This window comes from Sander vitreus, chromosome 1, assembly GCF_031162955.1.
Source record: "Sander vitreus isolate 19-12246 chromosome 1, sanVit1, whole genome shotgun sequence".
NCBI classification, from domain to species: Eukaryota; Metazoa; Chordata; class Actinopteri; order Perciformes; family Percidae; genus Sander; species Sander vitreus.
Genome location: NC_135855.1, coordinates 16,607,886 through 16,613,885, shown reverse-complemented (window position 1 = coordinate 16,613,885; position 6,000 = coordinate 16,607,886). Strand labels below are relative to the sequence as shown.

General features: G+C 39.0%; 1 protein-coding gene across 2 annotated transcripts in view; it reads right to left on the bottom strand.

The window, feature by feature from the left end:
• The window catches only part of baz2ba (bromodomain adjacent to zinc finger domain, 2Ba), a 68,409-nt gene extending 63,705 nt beyond the window's left edge, over positions 1–4,704 (bottom strand). For both annotated transcript variants that reach the window (XM_078246170.1, XM_078246179.1), the window contains exon 1: positions 4,486–4,704. The gene's annotated coding sequence lies outside the window, so the exon portion shown is untranslated. The remainder of the gene's footprint in view (positions 1–4,485) is intronic.
• Positions 4,705–6,000: the final 1,296 nt, after the last annotated feature.

The window sequence follows — 6,000 nt, the reverse complement described above, 5'->3', positions numbered from 1 at the left end:
CATTATACAGACGCAGGCAGACAGTTCTGCTCAGATGTAGCCAGAATATTTGAAAAGGCTCACGTTTAAAGTGGCCGTCACTGAGCATGCACTTTAGACAATTATTTGTGTACCCTGGTGATTATCAGGACATCCAGTGAACATGCAGTGTTACCAAAATAGCAAGGTAACAGAAGGCTAGGTAGATCATCTGAACTCTAACCAAGTGTGTAGCTGAGAGGACATTAACCTGCGAGGCCATGTAAACACATGTATCAATATGTGAGTTTCCCGCGTGGGCCTGTAACACACAGGCACAAAACAGTAGGCCAAGACAGACACACGGCAGCATCAATTTGATCTGTTACAATAAGAGGCATTATCAATCTAATGCCTAGAAGCTTTTAGGGCTTTCGCTAAAATGTTGCTTCTTCTCAAAGGACCATTAGCCCTTATAGGATTAATGTCTACTTCAAAACATCTGTTTCAAGTCCTCAATTTCTTGGTACATTATTTCATTTGTCATTATTGTTTTCTTTGTGTGTGTGTGCGCGCATTATCATTTATATGTAAATGGCTGACCAATGGCGAGGGATGAGGAAATATGAACAGGAGTCTGTCTAATGTTAGTTCTTTAATCATTTGGCTAACACAGAGCAGACCTCTACTTCCTCTCAAAATTTCACAGCTCTGTGTCAGCACTAACATGCAGAGATTTGACAGGGCTCCCAGATGGCCATTATTATCAATAGATTGTTTGTAGGTCTAATTAATCTCTGTCTAAATATAAAATACTGACAACAATGGCATGGCATATTTAGATTAGGAGTTACAATGAGTATGATCATGCAAAAGTTAAATGTTTCTGTCATCATTAATTTAGTCGTCTGCTATCATGTCTAAAAAATACGTCATTATGATATATCTTGTCACAGAAAACACAGTACATGTCAAAGTCAGTGATAGACCTAATCAGCAATAAACTCACAGCTTGGGGAAATCATCATTTCTATTTCCATGTTTGCCAAAAACTGATGCCAATTTGGATATATACATTTCAGTTTAATATTCCTGTTAAACTGTACTATAAGTGTGAACCTTGGTAAAGATGCAAACACCTCGAAACACTGCTCAATCCATTCATGTTATGCTTTAATAACACAAAGTTTTAAGGTTTATGCAATCAGTCAAAGGGATGAGCACACATTTTATATATTTTGGTATTGTATTTTTCTTTTTTCTTGCATTTTTTTCTGCAGCAGGTGAACCCTCAAGTGCCACAAGTGAAAACTAGTTTTGGTTAATGGAAAAAAATGTGAAACTGAGCTCTACTCAATCATCCCAAAAGTTGATGATTGTCTATACAAGTTAGTGGTTGTCATTAAAGTGCACATGTATGCACTTGCAATTGACAGATGAATCATTCATATGCGCAATAACAATTTGTTGTAATTAAACTAGTACAAAGTGTTTTTAATATATGTTGTATGTCATGTCTGTGTCTTCTGAATGGACCTTGAGTCTGGCAATAAAGTTGTTAATGATGATGATACTGTAACATCTTTAAGCCAGCATCATTGTCTTATACTGATGACTTGATCGATATATCATGCACACCTAATAAATCTCACTTCATTACATTTTCAAAAGAACACTACACACAACAAACTAAGGGTTTCCTCCAAAGAAAAAAAGATAGCCCCATATTCAATAGTAAAGGATTATAGAGAATGCAGCCATGTGTGCACATGGGATTGTCTTCTCAAAAGCTGTCCAAGTTCTGTCAGATTCAGCACCCCCAGACACAGAGCTCGTGAACCTAATTTCACCTAATCAGCTTAGTCAATAGCAACCGTTTGCTGTGACTTTGGTAGACATGCAAATAGGGCTTAACTATGTCTATCCTTAATTCCTGAATGTTCAAGTCAAGCGGAAGTCCTCCTTTATCTCTTCAAAAACAACAGTTCCAATTTCAGAGAGAGAAAGAGAAGCAGAGAGAGAGCGAGAGAGAGAGAGAGAGAGAGAGAGAGAGAGAGAGAGACAGAGAGAGAGAGAGAGAGAGAATAAAAAACTCCAGCTGAGATTTTTTTTTCTTTGCCAGGCAAGGAGACATCTCTGATTTGAGTGTGCTTGAGGTAGCACAGTGTGCTTTCATTTCAAACCAACATAGCAAACAATCTTTGACAGATTTGTTCCCTTTTTCCTCTTTTGCTCTTGCTCACTCTCTCTCAAATTATGGGAAAACACACTTCACAAATGTATTAGCACTTCTTGTTGGTTTGTATGTTCAGCTGCAGCAAACACACACACACACACACACACACACACACACACACACAAAGACACATTTTCAAACAAATCTGCACAAAATGACACCAACAACAGATAGTTATAATAGTGGTAGAAAACTGACAGACACTGTTCCGTTTTAATTCACTGATACCACTAATGGCTTCTTAGCAGCTCCATGAAATCAAGCAGCTGTCACGTCGATGCATCAGCAGTGAGAGGAGGGAGAGCCATCCCCATAAGGACAGAGGCACCGCGCCTTCATGTTTGGCTAAACATCTGCTCCTCTGCACTCCAGCTTTGCAGCAATAAACGGGCAAACAAAAGAGGTGGGAGGTGAAATGATCAGATTTTCCATTTCAAAGCATTTGTTCAGTTTGTTTTCGTTTCCCCTCCTCTTTCTTAAACTGCTTACAGGACATGGGGGAAGAAAGTGAGATCAAGTCTGAACTGTGAGGGACAGAGCAAATGTATAAGCTGAAATAACACCTTTTGTAAGATGGATGACAGAAATGAAATAAGGTCAGTATTTTAGCTCAGCCAGGGGTGATTCAAATTGGTTTTGTATAATGATGACGAGAGATGCACGTGCACATCCTAAACTTGTCAATCTGGCAAATCTATCAATCATACATCAATTCAACTTTGTGTAAACAACACCAGTACACCAATAAAGGTTTCTTTACAGGGCAAAACATACCTTTTGAATCACATAATTATTTAAAACAACTCTGCAAATCAAAGGATGTCTGATCACTTGTTATTTGGCAGTGACATCCAGTTACATTTTCATTTTGACTGTTCTTCCCTTAATAGGATTCTTGGTAATTAATATCCTCCCTTCCTTCCTTTCTTCCCTCCCTCCCTCCTCCTTCCTTCCTTCAGTCATCCATTCACGTTCAGTTGCAAAGACAAACATAGCTCAGCACTGAGTAAACTTTCAAATCACATTAAACAACATAGCTTAAAAATAAAATGAATACTTTTGTTCAATTGAGGCTGTACCAAAATACCACCATGTCCACCTGTCTCTCTCCAAAGATCGCAATCCTGACATATAACGTTAACGTTACGTCACTTTATATTTGCTTTTTAAAGCAACCGTCTCTCGACCACAAACTGCCCTTTCAGATACAATTGGCTTCAAAGCATCGCTGACAATCTATTAACCACCTTCCTTTTATTTCTGAAAACCGCAGACAGTACGCTATCACCGTCCCATTTTGTTCTAACAAGTCTAAAACTTTAGTCAAACTTGCGACAAAAAACGCGGATCCATTTCCTTTTAAAGCAGCCCGTGTGTGTGTGTGTTTGTGTGAGAGAGATAGATAGTTAGGGGGGAGGTAGGGGTGATTGGGGGACAATTTTAAAATAACCAAGATGGCGAGAGGCTTGTTGTTTTGGAAGGGGCAGAAAAAATGGAGGATATTGTAATATACACAAAGGGATAAATTTCAACAACTCGGCCAAGCGGCTGCTAGCTTGCCTGCATGCCTCTCGGTTTGAGGAAGCGACCGCGGTAGCAGCTCCCCGGCAGGCTGGCCAGCAATAAGCCTACAACACGAAAAGCTTAAAAACTCTGACCCGCTGTGTAAAAAGAAATGAATATTATACGTCCAAGTTAATCCGAACCGAAGGGGATATTTATGTATTTGTCGCTAATTGTTTTATTTTCGCGTCGAGGGACTATTAAACTGGATGGATTTTAACGGACGGGAAGCGAGGACCAACGGCACTCCAGTGTCTTACCCCCCCCTTTTAACGTTGACGGTTACGAACATCCAGCACAAAATACGCAAACAAAACCGACAATCACACGGTTGATTAAAGCAAAACACCATAAACTCCTTGAAAAGTTACATTTCTTAACCATTAAACAAGTTATCAAATAGCCTGAGTGAACGGTGCGAGAGAAAAGGAGAGAGGGACACAAAGACGATTCCCACTATCAGGTCACCACTCAGAAGAGGAGAAGAAAAAAACACTTCGTTTTTATAGTAAAAAGAAAAAAAACTTTACACATTTGACTAAATGTACCGCTACCGAATACACCGACTGAATGAATTAGCTACAGCGTAACACAAGAAACTATCTAATAACCAGTTTACACAAGCTGAAAAAAGAAGCTAAGAAAGTAGAAACGAAGCCAGCTCTACGCGGCTCATCGCTTGTTCTGTGACGAGGGGCAAAACAGCGTCAGTGAAATAAAACACTTACCTTTTTTTAGTTTCGACACTTTACTTATTTCCAACGTGGGTTTTTAGTTCAACTAACACTTCGGTTCGGTCTTCTTGTCGCCTCTTTGTTTCCTTGGTCGGTTTTGGTTACGAAAAAGAGGTCGGGGACGAATGATAAAGAAGGGAATTGGGCAGTAATTGAGTCTCGGTGTGTGAGTGTGTGTGTTAGTTACTAACAGCAGATTGAAGGAGACTCTTCTCAAGGTTTATTCAGCTCCACTTCAAGGAACCGACCTGACGTCAGCTCACTACTGCCACACAAAGAAAACTTATTATTTGTGCAGCGGCCGTAGTAAGCGAAGGATACAGTTATTGACCGTTATTACGTTAATTGCGACATTGTCATTAAGCCTCACAGCACTGTCAGGGATGAAGCGACAACTTTATTTGTGATGACGTCTTAAATCATACAGACCTGTGGCGATTATCGGCCACTAGTGTAAACAAATAACATAATAAATGAATACGCTGCATTAAAAAAAAAACATTAATTTATGTTTTCTCATATAAAAGACACAACTTTCATATAACTTTGATCAGTTTGATGAATTATTATGATGTCGATAATGGTTTGAATTTAAGCCTTAAAATGTGGATTTACATCAAATGGCCTACATCAAAGTAGGCTATAGGTATACCTGCATACAAGATATTGCAAAGTCGTACAATCCTCTTCATATTTCAGACAACAACATTTGATTTTGTTTTCTTTATGGATTTATTTTGAAATGTTCTAGCCTATATGAATAAAGCTGCGCTCAGAGAATGTTTCGCATTTTTGCTTGTTAAATGACCTAATCGATTAACATCTTCGAAATAGTTAATGATTAATTAACTAATTAATCAATTCAGCTGAAATTGGTATTATTAGAGAAACTGAAGGCTCAAGTGATGTTGGACTAAAGTGGAATCCTCAGTGATTACATCAATTGTAAAGGCTGATTGTAATATTGTCATCCACACACATTAGCTACTAGGCCTATATGTAGGCTACTGTAATTATTTATTTAATGAGTTACATCTTCCCTTTAGTATCTATCTTTCTGTCTATTTATCTAAGTTACAGTCTTTTCTCAATTCCTTTTGTGTCTCACTAATAAATGATGATCCCTGAGAAGACGATACATGATCAAACAAATACAAATGAGTTTCACACAGGCTCTAAATTAGAAGGCATTTGCCAAACAAAAACAGAAATGGGACAAATCTTCCTCGGGATAGGATCAATACATTGCCTTGCAAAGACAGCCATCTGTGCCTAATTGTATGCTTTACCTCCTCTTCTGAACACACAATAAGCAACAGGCTGAGCGCAGGCCCTCTGACCCAGACTGGGTTTCCAGACGGGGGAAGATTATTTCATTCAACTGGAAAACAACAAGGGGGTGGGGTGGCGGGGAGGATTTTTTTTTTTGCAGATGGAGTGGGCAACTGTTCTTATATGCCCCACCCTAATGAGGATGAGGATGGGTCACAGAGCCAGAGCCAATTGTGG